We start from the raw sequence: 24,222 nt of genomic DNA, 5'->3' as shown, positions 1-24,222 counted from the left end.
ACTGAAAGGTGTAGGTGGCCGAGACACAGAAGTAAGGTGAGGCTTTTTTCGGCTGTGACTAGCTTTGATATGCTGGTATTTGAATGCCAAGGTGCTGATGGATTGACCTTATTAAATTCAGAATATAGCACATCTGTCCATGGCTGTTGTAGATTCGAGGTACCTGGTAAGGGCTTTATTTTCTTCCAACCTGTCCATCTTAATAGAAATGGAAAATGACTTTGCCCCTGGTCTGGTCATTCTTTTAGCATCATTCTCTTGTTCTGTCCCTCTGTCTCCGGAGTACTCTTCGTCACTTTGTGCTTGTATGTCATCTTTCCTGTCCTCTAGAGTCTCTACCTCATCTTCTGTCTCTCTGTCTCTGGAGTACTTTTTGTCACTTTGTGCCTTTATGTCATCTTTCCTGTCCTCTAGAGTCTCTGCCTCATCTTCTGTCTCTCTGATTCTGGAGTACTCTTTGTCACTTTGTAATGGTATGTCATCTTTCTTGTCCTCTAGAGCCTCTGCCTCACATTCTGTCCCTCTGTCTCTGGAGTAATGATCTAGTTGGTGTTGACTGAATTTCTGGCCATCATCAATATTTCCCTTTCCATTGTCATCTTTTTTGCCCGTTTCATGACATGCTCTGTTTGTAATGTGTTGTTAACTCAATCATTTTGTTTTTGTTGTATGTTTTCTGTAATGACATTAAAAGTTAGTTAATCACTATGTCGATACCTTTATGTCACTTAGAAATACAAAAAGCTATCAAAATGTAAGTTGATCACTGCACAGGAAAATAACTGTAGTTTCAACGTGTAGTTGTGGTGTGAATGTTATACATTTTGGTGTTACACAAAAGACATAGGAATTTATTTTCCAGTTAGAAATAGTAGGCCATGCATCAAATAATTATTTTCATCAGAAAAAGGAACCCTCAAATGCACTATTGGATTTTGTAAGTTGTCTGCAGGTGGCTTAATGTGAATGCACTCAAATATCAAGTCATGTAAACTGCGTGCTAATACTCACAGTAGAAGGATTTGTCTTAATATACAGTATATGAAAGTGATGCTATGAAAATAATTATTTCACATTATCAAGCTCACTCTGACTGACAAATCACTGCCTATTACTGTGATTAATAAGAGCATATGAAACATTATTTTTCATGAGGCCTACCTGTGCGCCTTCCTTTAAGCACCTCTGTTCGAACAACTCTGTCCTTGATCCATACCATAATAACATGACTCTCGTACTTTGCCCTTTTCCTTTATGGTTGATATTAACTATGAAAGGAGATATTATATGTCTCTCTCCTACTGTTAAATACTGTGTAAAAATAAAAAAACAGGGACAATAATTACTTAGAACTACCAATTATTATAGATAAATATAAAGAAAAGGGTAAACACAACACTGGACTGAACCCCATAATTGTCAAACTAATATTCATGTACAACAATATAGAAGATACATGACTAGAGGTTATGCAATATGGGTGTATATCCACTGCACACTTCTTAGGTGTGTAATTGACATGACCAAGGAACTATTGAAAAGCTATTGAAATGTAAAACTATGAAAAATGTACATTACATCGAGTGATTTTACAGTACACAAACAAGAGTGTGCAATATATAAGGCTAGTCCGTGGACATTCTAAAGTTTGTTTGAATCCAGAAGTCAGTAGGTCACATGACCACGGATCTAATGAAATTGTAAAGTTAGAAAAATTCATGTAAAAACCTGTGAGATGAAAATGGACCAACTAAAGGGTGTGCAATATAGAAGGGTAGTCAGTGGACATTCTGCACCTTGTTTGAAGTTAGGTCACATGACAAAGGCGCTATAGAAATATTCTATTTTGAAAAATGAATGTAAAATCAAGTGAGATGAAAATGGACAAACTAAAGGGTGTGCAATGTGTAGGCACACTTAGTGTCATGGCTGTCTGAAGAATGGGACCAATGCGCAGCGTGTGAATCGTTCCACATTTTATTATAACTGTGAAACTATGCAAGACATACAAATAAACTCAAAAACAAAACGAAGAGGTGCAACATACACTTACTCAAAATACAATCTCCCACAAACCCAAGTGAGAAAAACAACTACTTAAGTATAATCTCCAATTAGAGACAACGATGACCAGCTGCCTCTAATTGGAGATCATCCCAACAAAAAAAAACATAGAAATAGAGAAACAAGAACATGACAACATAGAAAATCTAAACTAGACACAACCCATCATGCCCTGACCTACTCTACCATAGAAAATAAAAGCTTCTATGGTCAGGGCATGACACTTAGTGGACATTCTGAACCTTGTTTGACGTCAGTAGGTCACATGACCAAGGAGCTATTGACATTTTAAAGTTTGTAAAATTCATGTAAAATCATGTGAGATGAAAATGGATGAACTAAAGGATGTGCAATATAGATGGGTAGGCAGTGGACATTCTGAAACGTGTTTGAAGTCAATAGGTCACATGACCAAGGAGCTATTGAAATTTTGAAGTTTGAAAAATTTATGTAAAAATGTGTGAGATGAAAATGAACAAACCAAAGGGTGTGCAATATAGAAGGGTAGTCAGTGGACATTCTGAACGTTGTTTGAGTCAAGTAGGTCACATGACCAAGGAGCTGTTGGAATTCAAATGTAAAAAAAGTTTGTACTTCGTTTACGCTCCCTAACTAATTCATCAAGGAAACAAAATGCTGCTCACATTTCCACATGTTTATTAGCTTTGTAAAGTGAATTAATGTCCAAATCGTGAAAATAAGACCAGTGCAATGTTGTGCGCAATTTTTCCAACATCATGACTCTTATTTGGAGTCTGTTGCTCAAGTGGTTTGAAGAGCACCTTCTGTCTACCAACATTTACTATTGTGTACCTTAGTAGCGCTTCCCTTCCTCCTCTTTCTACTGGTTTGAAAGCTATTGAGGTTTGAAAGCGTGAATATCCGTCAAATATCCAACTTGAAACTGTCTTTACCTCAGTAGAGAGAATTACAGGGGAATGACAGCGTAGGGAGTCAACATGCATAGCAGTAGGCTACTAAAAGGCTACCCCAGGTAGCAAAAATCCATTTTATAAAAAAAAATTTTAGGTGTTGGATTAGTTGTCTAAAAATGTTGAATGCATTCAGATAAATGTTAGGTTTTGATTAAAGTGTAGCAGACAGATTACGTTTTGTAAACATTTGTCATAGGTGTCATTAACGTTTGGCGAACATTGGCTATTAGTTCCTTTTTAAACGTTAATGAACATCCACCAACGTTGGTTTGGTTGGATTTCAAACATCCATCAACGTTCGCCAATGTTTAACAAACGTTGGTTAACGTTGGTAATAGGTGTAATATGCTACAATTGCTTCAACTAATAAAGACAGGAAATTTCAACTATATATAAAAAAATTCTGTCTCTTGGACTTCTGTTTCTTGGGCTTCTGTCTCTTGAGCTTCTGTCTCTTGGGCTCGTGCTTAAGCTTCTGTCTCTCTCCATTATTTCAGGTGCTTTGGTCTGAAACAAAGTAACTGTGTTAAAACGCATCATTGGACTAGTAACATTCAGAGAAATTACAATGAAGAACAACATTTTCATCTAAGTAAAACACTTGTGCTACAGTTGCGTACTGTTAATGAACACAAAATATCTGATGTGGAACTCCACCTGTCCTTCCTTTGATCTGTATTTGTTGCATCCCTCCTTAATTGTTGCATGCTTCAGGCATTCACCTATTTCGGTCTCACACTCAGTGATTTTGGCCTCTTTGTGACATTTGCTGCAGGCCTCTGAATGAGATTGAAACACATCATAATTCAGTTTAATTAGTAGTAAAGCAGCACAATATGATATTATACTGTAGATCTAGGACAAGGAGTCCAATGGATTCTGGATAAATAGATGCTGGGTGTCTTCTGAGCTATAAATAATAAAGGTTCTACTAGGGTATCTGGTATAAATGTGCACCTACTTGTCATGACTCTTAAAAGAGGCCGGTCTTTGACTGGCAACTTTTTTCTCCCTTTTATACTGAACTGGGATCACAGTCTGTTGGTCCCAATGCACCTTATCGTCCTCCTCACAGTCTTCCCCACTTTGTTGGACCCATACATCCTGAGATAGGATGTCTAGTCGAGTAATTGAGAATTTGATTACTGGTATGTCTGACAGAAACAATGAAAAAGATGTGACCTACAGTAGTAGCCCTATAATACTTTATCGGCTGGTGTTTATCTTTTTGTGTTGAAGAAGTACTTGAAGTGAGAGCATACCAATTGTTTGCGAAAATTCTCCTCTGTTGAGCTCTGCTTACACAGTAGCTTCAGGTCAGCCGCAGAGTCTGACGGTGATGGAAGAATGTCGAGGTCCTCAGCTGTGGTTGATCGCCTTGTACCATTAAGGAGCCTCAGTTGCTCTTGCTGGTTCTCAATTATATTGCCTAGCTTCATCAGTACCTTTGTCTAGAAGGCTTAACAAGACAACATCGTTGATTAGAACGGAGACACATAATTGGGTCCTAAACAAGCTGTTTTAGCAGAAAATAATAAAGGGGAGTTGCTATTTTGACCAAAGCACTGTCAAATCACAGATGAACATGTACAGTACTAACAAGATATCATTGCAATTATCTCCTGAGACTGCACAGCACTTGGGGATGCAGATTCCTTTTGTTGGAGACCTATGAGGATGGATAGGAGGTTTAGCGTAAAGCAATTCATTTAACAGTGTATTGTGACATTTCAGAAAAACAACGGTTTTGGTTGAGTGGAAAAATAGAGAGGGATGTGTTGATACTGTTGGGCACTACTAAGGGAGGTTGACTATGTACTGTAACAGGTATGCAAAATTCTTACTGGATGCTGCAGGTAGCGCTACTCCACCATTTGTTGTTTTGGCTGGTAGGTCTGTAGGAAGTTGTAGAAGATTAGATAAAACTCAGGTATGTGAATTCAATATGCCATTACAGTCAACACCAAAGATAAATGGACAGTGACACACATTTTAGATCTGTTCTTCTCCACCTCAGATTTGATTGTCAGCTTAATTTGAATATATTCTATATACACTATATGGCCAAATGTATCTGGACACCTGACCATCACACCTATAAGAGCTTGTTGGACATCCCATTCCAAAACCATGGGCATTAATATGGAGTTGGCCCCCCTTTGCAGCTATAACAGCCACTACTCTTCTGGGTAGGCTTTCCACAAGATTTTCGAGTGTGTCTGTGGGGCACAGTCATGCTGGAACAGGAAAGGGCCTTCCCCAAACTGTTTCCACAAAGTTGAAAGCACCCAATTGTCTAAAATGTCTTTGTATCCTGTAGCATTAAGATGACCCTTCACTGGAACTAAAGGCTTAGCTGGATTTTATGCACCTGTTAGCAATGGGTGTGGCTAAAACACCTGAACTAATTAGTAGGGTGTCCATATAGTGTATGTCACTGTCCAAAATATTGGTTCCTCTCAATACTCACTGCATGACACAGTTTGTGGTGCACTGGACACTTTGGAGGCCTTTCCTTTTTGCGGGATATTTTTCGGTAATTACAAATCATAAGAAGCATGATTTATTTGGCATTGCATTGGGCAAAAATTCTGTTGGTTGTGAAATCCTAAATACTTTTTCCATTTAAGACAATTTGTGTCCTGATATCTGGGTGGTAGAGGTAAACGTAAAGTTTTCTTGGGAAAGCAGGGTTCCATAAAGAACTCATCTATATCAGTTGCTAGATACAAAACAGAAAACATGTCATAAGCATCGGATCTGCACATATGCTAATATTCTCAGTGTATAATCAACTTAATGCTGCTGTCATCAGAACAACCAGTCTGGTAACGAGCTGGGATAGTGTGTGGTCATGCCTCCATTTCACTAGTGCTTTCCACATAGGAGATTTTTTCAGCTTTTTTTTCAAAGCGGCGTGCTTTGGAGAAGTCATCTGAGAAATTTGGACAAGTAGGATTACATTTGGGAGAACAGAAATGTAACAGTGACAGTGACTTTTGGTTGATTATGGACACTTTTACCAGTTGTTGTGTGAGGGATGACACGGACAATATATTTAGGCCAACTCTCCTTGTCAGGAGCGTCACCTCTCTTCAGCTTCTTGCTGTAGCCTGTTGATGGCCAGTAGCACAGAAATCCATGAAAGGAAAAAGTACTTGATTGTCATCCACGGGCATTAACAGCACAGTACAGACCAAGGATGAATTAGTTTAATGTTATGGTTCTATTTCAAAGATTCTAAAGAAGTTAGCATCTTCTTAGTGGTGACGATCCATGGCTTTACCACTGCTGCCACCGTGACTGGAGTTTCATTGTGGAACTCCACCACTGCATACACTGGCATCTGCAAAATGAAACATGCCTTTATTAATTAAGCGGTTGAGTGACACATCAGAGAACTCTGTTGACTAGGCTACTCTGAAGATCTCATTATGCTGTTATTTCAGTAATACACTTACTTGTTACATCTTGTGAAGAATTCTCAGAAATATAGCAGAGTCCTCACTCTCCTTGACCATTACAGCTGGTTTGTTTAGGCTTGCCAGTGGAAGGACTCTTATTGAGGTATTCCCTGTCCTACCATGGTACACACCAATCAGAAGATAATGACACAAGGTCATGGTACACCCTGCTGAGGAACCCACCGCCCTTTGACACTTCCTCGCACACCTCGCAGAACTTGTTCCCTGTCTGGAACACATTGTCAGGCCTCCTGCATTTCTCACTTTGTCGTTCTTTGGCAAACACAGGTCTTTTAACCACAGCAACAGTCTCAGAGAGACGTTTGACAATCTGTGCCAAGGGATGGTGTCCAGAGCGGACCATCTTCTCTTCTTTACAATTTCTGATTGTAGTTTTCAAACGGAAAGCCAGAACAGTTTTCCAGTCCACGAAGTTGTTTTGCATCATCTGCAATGTGGAGCATGCTATGCACATTGTAAACAACAAACTCTGGGCTTTACAGCTCCCTGGCCTTCTTGACAAAATAGGCTAGCAGTTGTTTTGCATAGTCATAGTGCTGCTCAATGAGGTCTGGACAGACAAGTATATACATAGCCACTGAGAAGGTCAATTTTTTTATATAGGTCTGGTCTTAAGTACAAGTTTGCCCATGTACAGCATGAATTGGCGGAATTCAGTGGCTTTCCATCTTTCGATTTCATCTAGACTCACTAGGCTGACGAGCAAAGATGTTGGGCACTGCCTGTTTCAGCTCCAACATGCTGGCACTGATATTTGCATTATGACCCCTAGACATTCTTGTTTCTCTCTTTCCATGCATCCAAGTCAGAATCAACTTCTTTGTGACATCCAGACAAGCCTGATGCATATAGTCTACTGGGAAGGCCTTCATCATGTCAATGTTCAACTCTATGAATGGAGACACCTGCTGGTGATGTTCTTGTTGAGTGTGCTCTCTAAATGACTTGTCAGTGCGTGCCTCTAGGTCTTCTACATCCTGATATGTAACTCACCCAAGCCAGATGCATCTCTCACATCCGTAGTATCTTGAGAATTGTTTGATTCCTTTTACCATGGCTCTGGCTGGTGCATCACACACTACATATGTCAGAAGGATGTTTACTTGCCTGCCCCTATACACCATTCCCTCATCTTGAAGCTTCTTCATCTCTTGTATGGTATCATTAAGAAAGTTGAGGTCATTCGGTTTAGAATTTCCACGACAGTGCAACTGGGAAAACTATCGGTGGGGTGTTGACACCACACAACACAGACCAGGTTATGGTTTTTGAGATCTTGAATAGGGATAGTCCATCAACATTCAGAGACACATTCAAATACTCAGTCTCATCTGTGAAGCAACTGGGACATTTGTCTATGTTCTTCTTCAGCATGTTCTCTACTCCCAAAAACACATAGTCAATGCCAGACTTAATTTCGACCTGCACATGTTTATCAGTTTTTAACAGTGTACGTGCACTACATGGCAGATCATCAACTCAATGTTTTTTCAGAATCTTGCTTTATATTATTCACAACAAGCCAAGAGGAGAGAGTTGATTCCATCACTGTGTCATTGTCTGAGTCCCCATAAATATCCCTTTTACTGATTTCCCCATCATCATCATCATCATCAGCTCCATGAATGTCCCCTTCACTGATTTCCCCCATCATCATCATTGTTGCCTTCATGATTGTCACTTTCTCTGATTTCGTTTGATGTGTCTAAGTCATATGGACTTGGTGTGCATTCCATAGCAGTCTCTGACTCCACAGGATCAATATGCCTTTCTTGGCCTGGCCTAATTAAGCTACAGTCTTTTAGTAGCTTTCTCCTTGAGGCAATTCAATTCAACTTCCCCCCCTACTCACAAGGCAGGCAATACGCTTGACCTCATCTTTACTAGATGCTGTTCTTCCACTAATCTCATTGCAACTCCCCTCCAAATCTCCGACCACTACCTTGTATCCTTTTCCCTCTTGCTCTCATCCAACACTTCTCACTCTGCCCCTACTCGGATGGTATTGCGCCGTCGCAACCTTCACTCTCTCTCTCCCGCTACTCTCTCCTCTTCCATCCTATCATCTCTTCCCTCTGCTCAAACCTTCTCCAACCTATCTCCTGATTCTGCCTCCTCAACCCTCCTCTCCTCCCTTTCTGCATCCTTTGATTTTCTCTGTCCCCTATCCTCCAGGCCGGCTCGGTCCTCCCCTCCTGCTCCATAGCTTTTTGGTGAAAGCACATTTTGCAATATTCTAAGTACATAGCCCAGGCATCACGGGCTCGCTATTTAGACACCCGGCAAGTTTAGCACTCACCATAATCATATTTACTATTATAAAAGTTTGATTACCTTTTGTTGTCTTCGTCAGAATGCACACCCAGGACTGCTACTTCAATAACAAATGTTGGTTTGGTCCAAAATAATCCATCGTTATATCCGAATAGCGGCGTTTTGTTCGTGCGTTCCAGACACTATCCGAAATAGTAAAGAAGTGTCGCGCGCATGGCGCAATTCGTGACAATAAAATTCTAAATATTCCATTACCGTACTTCGAAGCATGTCAACCGCCGTTTAAAACCAATTTTTATGCCATTTATCTCGTAGAAAAGCGATAATATTCCGACCGGGAATCTGCAATAAACTAAACAGCCGAATTAAAATACTCCACGGGGGCTAATCGCGCACGCGCCTCACTCCATTGTCACCTAATGGGACACTTGAATAAGATGATAATCTGTTTCAGCCTGAGGCTGCCTCGTCAACCTTCATGATTTTCCCGCGTCCTGAGAGCCTATTGGAGCCCTGGGAATTGTCACGTTACAGCTAAGATCCTTACTTTTCAATAAACAGATGCAAGACGCACGACTCCTTGTCAGACAGGCCACTTCCTGCATGAAACCTTGTCAGGTTTTTGCCTGCCATAGGAGTTCTGTTATACTCACAGACACCATTCAAACAGTTTTAGAAACTTCAGGGTGTTTTCTATCCAAACCTGAACAATAATATGCATATTCTAGCTTCTGAGTTGGTGTAGGAGGCAGTTAAAAATGGGCACATACTTTTCCCAAAATTCTCAATACTGCCCCCTAGCCCAAACAGGTTCAAAGATGTGGAATTCCATGGGCGCTGCGCCTTGGTTTATTTATGATCTGGAGTTTGAAGATAGTGAACGTGACAGTATCGGCCTAATTCTGCTCTGCATGCATTATTTGGTGTTTTACGTTGTACACAGAGGATATTTTCAATTTGTTGTTTGTCGCATTTAGTGAATTCTTGGTTAGTGAGCAGACCCCAGACCTCACAAGCAAAAAGAGCAGTGGGTTCTATAACTGATTCAAGTGTTTTTAGCCAGATCCTAATTGGAATGTCCAATTGTATGTTCCTTTTGATGGCATAGAATGCCTTTCTCACACTCACACGTTCAGTGACATGCACTATTGGCTACATCAGCAGGCAGCTGACAACAGTAACCTTTTGCATGTTTTTAACCATTTTTAAAACCCTTCCCTTATGTTTGAGCCTCATAGGGAAAACATAGTTATATCAAATAGAAAGGAGGCTACTTTGAAGAATCTAAAATCTAAAATACATGTTGATTTGTTTAACACTTTTTTGGATACTACATGATTCCATATGTGTTATTTTATTGTTTTGATGTCTTCACTATTATTCTACATTGTAGAAAATATTCTAAATGAAGACAAATCCTGGAATGAGTATGTGTCCAAACCTGTGACTGGTACTGTAAACTATTACACTACCATTCAAAAGTTTGGGGTCACTTAGTAATGTCCTTGTTTTTAAAAGAAAATCTAATTTGTTATCCATTAAAATAACATCAAATTGATCAGAAATACAGTGTAGACATTGATAATGTTGTAAATGACTATTGTATCTGGAAACGACTGCTTTTTAATGGAATATCTACATAGGCGTACAGAGTCCCATTATCAGAAACCATCACTCCTGTGTTCCAATGGCATGTTTTGTTAGCTAATCCAAGTTTATCACTTTAAAAGGCTAATTGATCATTAGAAAACCCTTTTGCAATTATGTTATCACAGCTGAAAACTGTTCTCCTGATTAAATAAGCAATAAAACTGCTTTAGACTAGTTGAGTATCTGGAGCATCAGCATTTGTGGGTTTGATTACAGGCTCAAAATGGCCAGAAACAAAGAACTTTCTTCTGAAACTCATCAGTATATACTTGTTCTGAGAAATGAAGGCTATTCCATGCGAGAAATTTCCAAGAAACTGAAGATCTCGTACAATGTTGTGTACTACTCCCTTCACAGAACAGTGAAAACTGTCTCTAACCAGAATAGAAAGAGGAATGGGAGGCCCCGGTGCACAACCGAGCAAGAGGACAAGTACATTAGTATCTAGTTTGAGAAAGAGATGCCTCACAAGTCCTCAACTGGCAGCTTCATTAAATAGTACCCGCAAAACACCAGTCTCAATGTCAACAGTGAAGAGGCGACTCCAGGATGCTGGCCTTCTAGGCAGAGTTGCAAAGAAAAAGCCATATCTCAGACTGGCCAATAAAAAGAAAAGATTAAGGTGGGCAAAAGTACACAGACACTGGAAAGAGGAAGACTGGAAAAAAGTGTTATGGACAGTGTTCAGTTATGGTGTTCAGATCATAAAGAAGAACATTCGTGAGACGCAGAAAAAAATCTACAGATGCTGGAGGAGTGCTTGACGCCATCTGTCAAGCATGGTGGAGGCAATGTGATGGTCTGGAAGTGCTTTGATGGTGGTAAAATGGGAGATTTGTACAGGGTAAAAGGGATCTTGAAGAAGGAAGGCTATCACTCCATCTTGCAACACCATGCCATACCCTGTGGACGGCGCTTTATTGGAGCCAATTTCCTCCTACAACAGGACAATGACCCAAAGCACAGCTCCAAACTATGCAAGAACTATTTAGGGAAGAAGCAGTCATCTGGTATTCTGTCTAAAATGGTGTGGCCAGCACAGTCACCGGGTCTCAACCCTATTGAGCTGTTGTGGGAGCAGCTTGATCGTATGGTACGTAAGAAGTGCCCATCAAGCCAATCCATTTTTACATTTACATTTTATTCATTTAGCAGACACTCTTATCTAGAGCGACTTACAGTAGTGAATGCATACATTTCATAATTCTTTTTCCATACTGGGAAATGGGAATTGAACCCACAACCCTGGCGTTGCAAACACCATGCTCTACCAACTGAGCCACACGGGACCAAAGCAATCCAACTTGTGGGAGGTGCTTCAGGAAGCATGGGGTGAAATCTCTTCAGATTACCTCAACAAATTGACAACTAGAATGCCAAAGGTCTGTAATTGTTGCAAATGGAGGATTCTTTGACGAAAGCAGAGTTTGAAGGATACAATTATTATTTCAATTAAAAATCATTATTTATAACCATGTCAATGTCTTGACCATATTTCCTATTCATTTTGCAAATCATTTCATGTATGTTTTCATGGAAAACAAGGACATTTCTAAGTGACCCCAAACTTTTGAATGGTAGGGTATATATATTTAAAAAAAATATATATATATATATATCAATACAGTGGACGCCTAAGCCAATAGGCCTATGCATGCAATGCTCTGAAGCATTTAGTGCTCAAATCTCATACTGCTGAACTGTGAGGTGGAGAATTATTGTTTATGAAAGTAAAAAACAATAGACTATAACGTTTCTCATATGCTACAGATCGAGTCACAAGGAATAGTGTTATTGAAATTATAGACTGTTTTTAAAGGACACGTAAACATGAAAGAAACAATCTAGCTGTTTAGTTTTTATCAAAATCTGGATTTAGTTTGAAGGGGGCTGTCCATGGTGCTGATAGAGCGTAGTGGAGATTTCGTGCCAACCTGTCACTTCTTGGTCAAAAGTATTTGAACTTATGTTTATTGCGGTATAGCTTGATATAAGCAGAATTGAATATAATTCCAATGCAAGAACCCAAATGACAACCCTGGATATAGCTACATATTGATGTTTCATCACAGAAATACAGTGCATTCAGAAAGTATTCAGACCCCTTCCCTTTTTCCACATTTTGTTATGTTACAGCCTTATTCTAAAATAGATTAAATAAAATATTTTCCTCATCAACACACAATACCACATAATGACAAAGTTAATTTTTTCACATTTTTTAAAATAATGTTCAACATTTAGACCCTTTGTTATGAGACTCGAAATTCAGCTCAGGTGCATCCTTTTTCCATTGATCATCCTTGAGATGTTTCTACAATTTGACTGTTTCTACAACTTACCTGTGGTAAATTTAAATTGATTGAACATGATTTGGAAAGGCACACACCTGTCTATATAAGGTCCCACAGTTGACAGTGCATGTCAGAGCAAAAACCAAGCCATGAGGTTGAAGAAATTGTCCATAGAGCTCCGAGACAGGATTGTGTTGAGGCACAGATTTGGGGAACGGTACCAAAACATCTCTGCAGCATTGAAGTTACCCAAGAATACATTTGCTTCCATTATTCTTAAATGGAAGAAGTTTGGAACCACCAAGACTTTGATGGTCACTCTGAACCTGATGGTCACTCTGACAGAGCTCCAGAGTTCCTCTGTGGAGATAGGAGAACCTTCCAGAAGGACAACCATCTCTGCAGCACTCCACCAATCAGAATGGCCAGACGGAATCCACTCCTCAGTAAAACGGCACGACAGCCGGCTTGGAGTTTGCCAAAAGGCACCTCAGACCATGAGGAAGAAGATTCTCTGGTCTGATGAAACCAAGATTGAACTCTTTGGCCTGAATGCCAAGCATCACGTCTGGAGGAAACCTGGCACCATCCCTACGGTGAAGCATGGTGGCGGCAGCATCACGTTGCGGTGATGTTTTTCAGCGACAGGGACTGGGAGACTAGTCATGATTGAAGGAAGGATGAATGGAGCAAAGTACAGAGAGATCCTTGATGGAAACATGCTCCAGAGCGCTCGGGGCCTCAGACTGTGGTGAAGGTTCACCTTCCAACAGGACAACAACCCTAAGCACACAGCTAAGACAATGAGTGGCTTCGGGACAAGTCTCTGAATATCCTTGAGTGGTCCAGCCAGAGCCTGGACTTGAACCCGATCTAACATCTCTGGAGAGACCTGAAAATAGCTGTGCAGTAATGCTCCCCATCCAACCTGACAGAGCATGAAAGGATCTACAGAGAAGAATGGGAGAAACTCCCCAAATACAGGTGTCAAGCTTGTAGCGTCACACCCCAAGAAGACTCAATGCTGTAATCGCTGACAAAGGTGCTTCAACAAAGTACTAAGTAAAGGGCTTGAATACTTATGTAAATGTTCTATTTCTGTCTTTGATTTTTAATGAATTTTTTCCGTTTTTGCTTTGTTTTTGCTTTGTCATTATGGGGTATTCTGTGTAGATTGATGAAGAAGAAAAACAATTTAATATATTTTAGAATAAGGCTGTAACGTAACAAAATGTGGAAAAAGTCAAGGGGTCCGAAGGCACTGTATAGGAATACACATAAACACGCATGGAAGTACAGACATAAACACACATGGAAGTACACACATAATGCGTACATACAAAGTTGGGAAGGCACCTGTTTGTGCAAACAAATACATACACACACATGCACACATACGCACACACACCTCTGAAGGCTTGGGCTCCTGTAGCACGCGACAGGCCCCTTGGTAAACTTTGAACCGGCTGCTTCTATTGTCCAACATCTCGTCCGGGGTGAAGCTGGGGTTAACCATGGCCATCCTGGAGGAGCAAGTACAGTACATCATAAAAGGGGAGAACAGTTGAGAACAGAGGTTCAGAGGGAACCCTAAACCACTGACAGGCAGGCAGGCAAACAGACAGACAGACAGGCAAACAGACAGACAGACAGACAGACAGACAGACAGACAGACAGACAGACAGACAGACAGACAGACAGACAGACAGACAGACAGACAGACAGACAGACAGACAGACAGACAGACAGACAGAACAAAGAAAAAGTAGGTTAGGTAGAGGAGACTTGGGATGGTGTTAATAACGCAAACTTGTTGCTTGGTGGTTCAGTGTCTGCTGCGTCGCAACCCACTAGAGGTTGAGCGGTGAAAAAAACCTACTCCGAACAATTCCCAAGAATAACGGCAATTCCATGGTAACAGAATTTTCACTTTAACCCCTTTTCTTTTTTGGGGTCACAAAATTGCCTTTATATTTTTCCATGAATTTTTTAATCCAGTACCGGGTTACCTTCAGACAAGTTCCGTGACATTTGTGGGGGACGTAGAACAAAACAGAGAACACAAGCGTATTCGTGAGAGTCTCATATTAGTTTGTAGCCCAAACGGTTCGGATGCTACAGACAGAAGTTGGCATATCGGTGTAACAGACTTCAGACGAGTTCTGTGGGGCTTGTGGGGGTCATAGAGCAAAACAGACACCAGCATCAAGTTTGTGAGAGTCTCATCTTTCCATAGAGTGGTCATATTAGTCATTGGTTTAAAAATGTATGCTAAACAGAATCCATTGATTTCAAAGTTTAAAAAAAAACAACAAACAACATAGAACTTTATTTTTAAAAGGACTACTTTGAAGAATGAAGACAAAACATTTTACAAAAACACATTTACAAACTGCCATTCTGTTACCACACTGTGCATCTGCACTGTTCTTCAAATAAATCTGTAAATTGTTTGTTTGTAAATTGTGTCATGACGGAGCGCTTTCATTCTCTTTAGAAACTTTTAATCCCCAAAATGCGAGAATTAAACAATATTTCTATTTTTGAGAATATGGGAATGGTCTGTGGACACTTAAGGGACAGTCATGTCGAGTGTGTTTCATTTGGTGATCTCATGAAGGACAAGAAACACACATAACTGTATCTCTTACAGTGTACATTTCCCAGCTGTCAGGTTTACATCTAAATATTGTGAAACGTATGTGATTAAACATGAAACTATTTGAGAAAAGATGTAATGTGATGTTAACCTTCTAAATTACAGTATGGATTTTTATATAAAGATTAACTAGTCATTGGCCACATCCCTGTCAGCCCAGACATCACATTAGGCATCATGGACCGCCCATTTCTCTGAAAATGTATAAAACCACCTGTGACGAAATGTACATTTCATGCCAAAGAGACCCAAGGTAAGCCAGACATCTCAAATGGTTAAGACTACACAAACCCCGGTGTAAACTAAGGTTGCATATGGTTGAATTTCTAAGACTATCGATCACTACAAAATAAGAGCAAATCTTAGACGTATAATTACTAGTCTGCAGCTAGAAATTATGTAAGTCTTGAACGAGAATACAGACAACCGCCAAGAACATTTCTGAATGGTACTCTGAAGTATCCATTCTAACCACCTACAACCACGAAAGACTGTGACTTCTGGGGAATACAACCAGAGACTTTTCTGTCAACTCTCTCCAGCAGATGGACCGGCGACCACAGAGACAACAAGACATACTCGTAAATATGTAAATTGCAAATGATTTTCGAATGAGTGGTCGTTCATGTAAAGTATTAGCAATTTCTATGAGTGTAGTTATCAGCTATGAGTTTCCTGCTCTTGAGCAGTCCACACCCCCTTCCCGTTGTCTACCAAGCCATCATATCGGATTAGTCCACTAGGGACTTTTCCATCATTATGATTGTTTAGTTTTTTTGTAAATAAATAATCAACCAATGTGTATATTGCTTATTCATTATGGAAACTAGGGTTTGTGCAGTTAACCTCTTGGCGTTCCCCTAGGATACTCAGAAGCTAGGATATGCATATAATTAACCTCTCTAGGCTAGGCGGGACGAATTCGTCCCACCTACGTAACAGCCACATCTATCCTGTGGCGCGATTTTCAAAACCTTAAAAATCCTATTACTTCAATTTCTCAAACATATGACTATTTTACAGCCATTTAAAGACAAGACTCTCGTTAATCTAACCACACTGTCCGATTTCAAAAAGGCTTTACAACGAAAGCAAAACATTAGATTATGTCAGCAGAGTACCAAGCCAGAAATAATCAGACACCCATTTTTCAAGCCAGCATATAATGTCACCAAAACCCAGAAGACAGCTAAATGCAGCACTCACCTTTGATGATCTTCATCAGATGACAACCCTAGGACATTATGTTATACAATACATGCATGTTTTGTTCAATCAAGTTCATATTTATATCAAAAACCAGCTTTTTACATTAGCATGTGACGTTCAGAACTAGCATACCCCCCGCAAACTTCCGGGGAATTCGCTAACATTTTACTAAATTACTCACGATAAACGTTCACAAAAAGCATAACAATTATTTTAAGAATTATAGATACAGACCTCCTCTATGCACTCGATATGTCCGATTTTAAAATAGCTTTTTGGTGAAAGCACATTTTGCAATATTCTAAGTACATAGCCCAGGCATCACGGGCTCGCTATTTAGACACCCGGCAAGTTTAGCACTCACCATAATCATATTTACTATTATAAACATTTCATTACCTTTTGTTGTCTTCGTCAGAATACACAGCCAGGACTGCTACTTCAATAACAAATGTTGGTTTGGTACAAAATAATCCATCGTTATATCCGAATAGCGGCGTTTTGTTCGTATGCGTTCCAGACACTATCCGAAATAGTAAAGAAGTGTCACGCGCTTGGCGCAATTCGTGACAATAAAATTCTAAGTATTCCATCACCGTACTTCGAAGCATGTCAACCGCTGTTTAAAATCAATTTTTACGACACTTTTCTCGTAGAAAAGCGATAATATTCCGACAGGGAATCTCCTTTTCGGCAAACAGAGGAAAAAAATCCCAAAGGCGGGGGCGGTCGGGGTCACGCGCATAAGCTAGTGTCTCTTGATCGGCCACTTGAGAAAGGCGATAATGTGTTTCAGCCTGGGGCTGGAATGACGACATTCTGTTTTTTCCCGGGCTCTGAGCGCCTATGGACGACGTGGGAAGTGTCACGTTAGAGCAGAGATCCTTAGTAAATGATAGAGATGGAAAAGAAGTTCAACAAATGGTCAGACAGGCCACTTCCTGTAAAGGAATCTCTCAGGTTTTGACCTGCCATTTGAGTTCTGTTATACTCACAGACACCATTCAAACAGTTTTAGAAAATGTAGGGTGTTTTCTATCCATATGTAATAAGTATATGCATATTCTAGTTACTGGGTAGGAGTGGTAACCAGATTAAATCGGGTATGTTTTTTATCCAGCCGTGTCAATGCTGCCCCCTAGCCCTAACAGGTTAATACTTGTGGATAGAAAAACACTCTAAAGTTTCTAAAACTGTTTGAATGGTGTCTGTGAGTCTAACAGAACTCATATGGCAGTCAAAACCCCGAGACAGATCGAAACAGGAAGTGGAATTCTGAATTGCGAACTCAACTTCATCACGTTGCCTATTAATCACACCGTGAGCTATGGTTCATTGAGCACTTCCTATTGCTTCCACTAGATGTCCCTTGTCTTTACAAAGTGATTTGAGACTCCTACTGTGAAAACTGAATGAATGAGACGCTGTGGAACGTGGTCACACGGAGAGGGCCATCACCATTATGACGCCGGCGCCCCTGGTTACCCTCCCCTTTCGAAACGTTTTGAAACACAATGCAATCGTCCCCCTCGAATCTTATTGGGTCTCTTGTTGAAAAACGCCCTGAAGATTTATGTTATACAACGTTTGACATGTTTGAACGAACCTAAATGGGAAAAAAATGCTTTTTGTCGAAATGGCTGTCCCGTGGCCGACGGAGGATTTGGATCAGCCTTCAGACGCGCTAACAAGAACAAGCTAATGGAACATAATGGATGAACTTTTTCGAACGAAAATACATTTGTTGTGGACCTGGGATTCCTGGAAGGGCTTTCTGATGAAGACAACCAAAGGTAAGGGATTATTGACAATAGTATACAAGACTAGATGTGATATGCGATTTTTCCAAGATGGCGCTGACCTGTAACGTTAGCCTATTTTTCAGAGTATCGCATCCCCTTTCATCGCAAAGTATGATTACCCAGTAAAGTTCATTTTAAATCTGGCATTACAGGTGCTTTCAAGAGATATTCATCTATAAATCTTAGAATGACAATATTACATTTTAAAAATGTTTTCGAATAGTAATTTAGTAAATTGTAGCTCTGTTTCATCGGATGCATTTGAGGGAAAATAGTTAGTCAACGTTACGCACTGATGTAAAATGCTGTTTTTATATATAAATATGAACTTTATCGAACAAAAGAATGCATGTATTGTGTAACATGATGTCCTAGGTGTGTCAGCTGATGAAGATTGTCAAAGGTTAGTGCTGCATTTAGCTGTTTTTTGGTTATTTGTGATGCATGTGGTTGGTCGGAAAATGGCTATGTGGCTACTTTTACGATATACTCCTCTAACATAATCTAATGTTTTGCTTTTGCTGTAAAGCCTTTTTGAAATCGGACAACGTGGTTCGATTCAGGAGAGGTGTATCTATAAAACGATATAATTTTAATTATTATTATTTTTTTTTTATTATTACATTTTGTTATGCTAATAGCGATATGATTTTCCGCATACGGGATGGAGGCCGCACAGGGGTTAACCAAGAATTTTACGACATTCAGATGAGACTGATAACTGAAGGTAACATTTAATAATTATTAATGGATGACTGTAATTGATAAGGTATTAAAATATCTGAAGAGTTATATTCGGGAAATTATAACTGTAACTCTAAACATTTTCCCGTGGTGCCCAACTTCCCAGTTAATTAATGTTTACAGGATTAGTTTAATCACATAATTAAACCTAGAGAACTGATTTGATATAAATAAGTCTTCACATTTAACGATAGTCCAGACATGATAATTGTTAAAAGTAGTCTAGATTTGTATGCACAAGGAAATCAATGGATTTTGTTTGGTATTCATTTAAAAAAGTGACGAATCTGATTCTCAATGCAATTCCAACCGTAGAATTGCCCGTAAGTAAAACATCTGCTTCAAAACATCTAACTTTAGGAAAATTTGAGTATGAGCTCTTACGGACAATTTTAAGTGATTGACTGCATAATAATGAAATCATTTGTATCAATGAACAAATAGTATCAACCCCTCGACCCACCTGAACCACTGCCACGACCCTCTAGTAGGTCCCGAACCACTGCGTTATGATATGATAGCTTTTTGGATAACAGCTTCAAGAGGTGAGAATCAAATATTGTGTGAGTAGCTACAGATTGTACACCAGATAATGTGATATAACCAAACATTTTTGGTATCCATTACTGGACATTACAGGTTTGCCTATATCAGGGGTGTAACGGGTCCTATGTGTAACTGGTGTAGAGAGTCAGGCGCAGGACAGCAGATATGAGTAATCAACGTATATTTACTCAAAATGTTAAATATACAAAGTAACAAATACATGTACACCATGACAGACCGAAATTACAATAAACAATCACTCACAAAAAACCATGGGGGAACAGAGGGTTAAATAATTAACAAGTAATTGTGGGATTGAAATCAGGTGTGTAAAACAAAGACAAAACACAAGGAAAATGAAAAGTGGATCGGCGGTGGCTAGAAGGCCGGTGACGTCGACCGCCGAACGCCGCCCGAACAAGGACAGGGACCGACTTCGGCGGAAATCGTGACAAGCGGTCGGCAACCCGCGGCTCTAGAGCCACATGTGGCTCTTAAACCCCTCCCCCCTGCGGCTCCCTGGCTATTTATAGATTTTTTAAAAATTATAATTTCTTTCAGAAATAGTAGACCACCACACCAAAAAAATAAGTTCATAAAGAAATTACTTGAAATGCAGCCTAGGTCAAAACCAACAATTTAAAATAGGCTACTAAAATCATTCCAAAAGGCACATTATGCAGTTACTGGTAACAGTAGTTAGGTCCATGCGGGCCATGCAGACGCCTTGTAGCGGGGTGGGCGGCTGATTGTCTTGCTAGCTGGCTTTAGAGCAACTATTCTCTGTTCAGAGGTGGAAGATGGCTGTAGATGGCTAGATAACTGCTGTTTGACTTCACATGAAACCAAGCTAGAGTTTTTAATCCTGGTGCTAAACTAGTGTGTAGCAGCGAATTGCTGTATGACGTGTTTGTAGAATGTTAGGTCCCCTATCAACTAAGGTGAAAGAAGCTACAGCAGCAAAGGTGAAAATGGCTGGAGTCAATTTTGCTTGCTTTTGCTGTTCTCTAAATAGCATTTTATAGTTGTTTTTTATTATAAAAGTAAAGAAACAAACAAAATGTTGTTTTTATTTGAAGAAGTATATTAGATATTGATTACAACCTTCTGTTTGCATTATAATGGTTGTGTATCTGGGTTTTATTATTCCATTTCTTGCATGGCTTGATGTGGGTATTTCAATTAATCACTGGAGAACAATATTTCCTTTGCTGGGAGGTTTTTAAATCAAAAGGTAACATCACTCTTTTAGCATATTTACAAGATTTGATTCTCCCTGCAACTTCACCAGACAGCCGCTGTGTCCACTGCTCTGTGACCCTCAATGTCAGATTTCGTGGTAATTTGATCCGACTGCTATCCGTGGTGCTAAATATCAGATTTTGGGCTCTATTTTAACAAACCTAGCACAATGGTAAATCTAAGCTCAGGCGGTAGCGCCATAGGTTTAGGGGGGTGTCAGAAATATTTTTGCTATTTTCACTATTACAATTATCAGCGCACTTGCTGGCGTTGCGCGAAAGGACTGGGTTTTGATTCATTAACAAGTTATGGGTGTGTCGAGGCTTGGCCCCTCACTGGCCTATCAGAACGTGCTTCATGGTGGAACGTGTGGTTGCGTCAAGTTCCGTCTTTTATGTAGTGCCTTGGAATCAACTCCAACTCCAATGTTAGTCCATTATAGTTGGTTAAATGGCTTACAGAAACGGAATACCAAAATGTAGACCAATTTTTGCTAAATACGTTAACTTGAACCCATTTGCAGTCCACGTTGTTCCAAGTAACTGCATGGCTTCAATAGCATTCACACTGATATAGGAGCTTGGCCAACTGTAAATTGCATTATGGCTGTGCATGAACATGCCAAACATTGTCAATAAGCAAGATTAAATTCATTATTGATAAGGCCTAAAAAGAAAACAAATAATTTCATTTGAAATTCTAAACAAAATGAAAGCACAACTTGTTTTAAATAGGCTATTTCACACTTACAGGCACCATAATTTCCCCCTTTGGGCATATGAAATTAAAAACGCAGACTATGCAGGGTTTTACGCACATCCCGACTTTTCACAGTAGCTGGACAAAGATTGAATATAAAGAGAAAGGGAGAATGTCCACTCACCCTTATACGGCTGCCAAATAGGCCTATTTTTATGAACAGAATCGAAACCATCTTATACACATCTCCAGAAGTTGCACGCCGCCATCTTGTCTATTTCAAATCTTCTCTCATTTATCGAGACAGGTGATTGTTATCATGACATGTGGCACTTTGGGGTGGACCCATCTGAAGATTTGAAATAGACAAGATGGCAGCTTATACATCGCTGGATTACTTCATGGAGCAAAACATTCATTTATTTTAATAACAGAGCATTTTCTAAGTTCAAAACTAAACACCTGGATATGGACATTTTTAACGATACATATTTTGCCAAATCGAGAATGAAGATAGTATCGCCATTAACAGGTTAGTTATTGAAAAATCTATGGCGATGTAACGTCATTAATGTATACCAAAATTCTTCAGTTATATCACATTATCTGGTGTACAATCTGTATCTAATCTGTGACCTACAGTGGCAAGAAAAAGTATGTGAACCCTTTGGAATTACCTGGATTTCGGCATAAATTGGTCATCAAATTTGATCTGATCTTCATCTAAGTCACAACAATAACTAATAACACACATATTATTGTATTTTTCTTCTCTATATTGAATACATCATTTAAACATTCACAGTGTAGGTTGGAAAAAGTATGTGAACCCCTAGGCTAACCTGTCAGCTAACCTGGAGTCCAATCAATGAGACGAGATTGGAGATGTTGGTTAGAGCTGCCTTGCCCTAAAAAACACTCACAAAATTTGAGTTTGCTATTCACAAGAAGCATTGCCTGATGTGAAACATGCCTCGAACAAAGGAGATCTCAAAAGACCTAAGAATTATTGACTTGCATAAAGCTGGAAAGGGTTACAAAAGTATCTCTAAAAGCCTTGATGTTCATCAGTCCACGGTAAGACAAATTTTCTATAAATGGAGAAAATTCAGCACTGTTGCTACTCTCCCTAGGAGTGGCCGTCTTGCAAAGATGACTGCAAGAGCACAGCGCAGAATGCTCAGTGAGGTTAAGAAGAATCCTAGTGTCAGCTAAAGACTTACAGAAATCTCTGGAACATGCTAACATCTCTGTTGATGAATCTACGATATGTAAAACACTAAACAAGAATGGTGTTCATGGGAGGACACCACAGAAGAAGCCACTGTCCAAAAAAATACATTGCTGCAAGTCTGAAGATTGCAAAAGTGCACATGGATGTTCCACGGCACTACTGGCAAAATATTCTGTGAACAGATGAAACTGCAGTTGACTTGTTTGGAAGGAACACACAACACTATGTGTGGAGAAAAAAGGCACAGCACACCAACATCAAAACCTCATCCCAACTGTGAAGTATGGTAGAGGGAGCATCATTGTTTGGGGCTGCTTTGCTGCCTCAGGGCCTGGACAGCTTGCTATCATTGACAGAAAAATGAATTCCCAAGTTTATCATGATATTTTGCGGGAGAATGTTAGGCTATCTGTCCGCCAATTGAAGCTCAACAGAAGTTGGGTGTTGCAACAGGATAACAACCCAAAACACAGAAGTAAATCAACAACAAAATGGCTTCAACAGAAGAAAATATACCTTTTGGAGTGGCCCAGTCAGAGTCCTGACCTCAACCTGATTGAGATGCTGTGGCATGATCTAAAGAGAGCAGTTCACACCAGACATCAAAAGAATATTGCTGAACTGAAACAATTTTATAAAGAGGAATGGTCCAAAATTCCTCCTGATCATTGTGCAGGTCTACAGAAAACGTTTGGTTGAGGTTATTGCTGCCAAAGGAGGGTCAACCAGTTCTTAATTCCAAAGGTTAACATACTTTTTCCACCCTGCACTGTGAATGTTTACATGGTGTGGTGGTTCATTTCTTTACTATCAAATGAGGAGAGACAAACCTATCACACAAGTCAGAGTTACACTTAAACTAAATCTTTAATAGTGAGAGCTTTGCAATAGTGATGGCTGGTCGACAAATTACTATTTCTGATGATGATCCATTGAGAGCGGCGAGACAAAAGTACAAAGGTATTTTATAGCCAAGAAACACCCCTTTCAACCTACATGACGAACAACAGATATATAGAATGGTTCACAAAGTTAAGATTTGTATGAAAGATACCTATAATACACGTAATAGGGGTTGCAATAATTTCGGCAGATAATTTTAGAAAGAAAGGGTCCAGATTGTCTAGCCCGGCTGATTTGTAGGGGTCCAGATTTTGCAGCTTTTTCAGAACATCAGCTGAATGAATTTGGGAGAAGGAGAAATGGGGAAGGCTTGGGCGAGTAGCTGTGGGGGGTGCATTGCTGTTGACTGTAGTAGGGGTAGCCAGGTGGAAAGCATGGCCAGCCGTAGAAAAATGCTTATTGAAATTCTCAATTATAGTGGGTTTATCGGTGGTGACAGAGTTTCCTATCCTCAGTGCAGTGGGCATTTGGGAGGAGGTGTT

The 24,222-nt window shown here is 39.8% G+C and overlaps 2 long non-coding RNA genes across 2 annotated transcripts in view; both read right to left on the bottom strand.

The window, feature by feature from the left end:
* Positions 1-2,704: 2,704 nt before the first annotated feature.
* Positions 2,705-8,545, bottom strand: LOC106577447 (uncharacterized). The gene is made up of 6 exons (XR_006760458.1): positions 4,844-8,545; positions 4,600-4,668; positions 4,262-4,458; positions 3,961-4,117; positions 3,657-3,778; positions 2,705-3,506 (listed from the first exon to the last, which is right to left on the bottom strand). It is a non-coding gene; the product is annotated as an uncharacterized lncRNA (long non-coding RNA).
* A 5,239-nt stretch (positions 8,546-13,784) lies between these two features.
* The window catches only part of LOC106577448 (uncharacterized), a 33,968-nt gene continuing 23,530 nt past the window's right edge, over positions 13,785-24,222 (bottom strand). The window contains exon 4 of the long non-coding RNA XR_001322126.2: positions 13,785-14,225. This is a non-coding gene — a long non-coding RNA (uncharacterized lncRNA). The remainder of the gene's footprint in view (positions 14,226-24,222) is intronic.

The sequence above is a fragment of the Salmo salar genome, chromosome ssa18 (assembly GCF_905237065.1).
Source record: "Salmo salar chromosome ssa18, Ssal_v3.1, whole genome shotgun sequence".
Classification (NCBI taxonomy): domain Eukaryota; kingdom Metazoa; phylum Chordata; class Actinopteri; order Salmoniformes; family Salmonidae; genus Salmo; species Salmo salar.
Note: the sequence above shows the minus strand (reverse complement) of the source record. Positions and strands in the feature narration are given on the sequence as shown.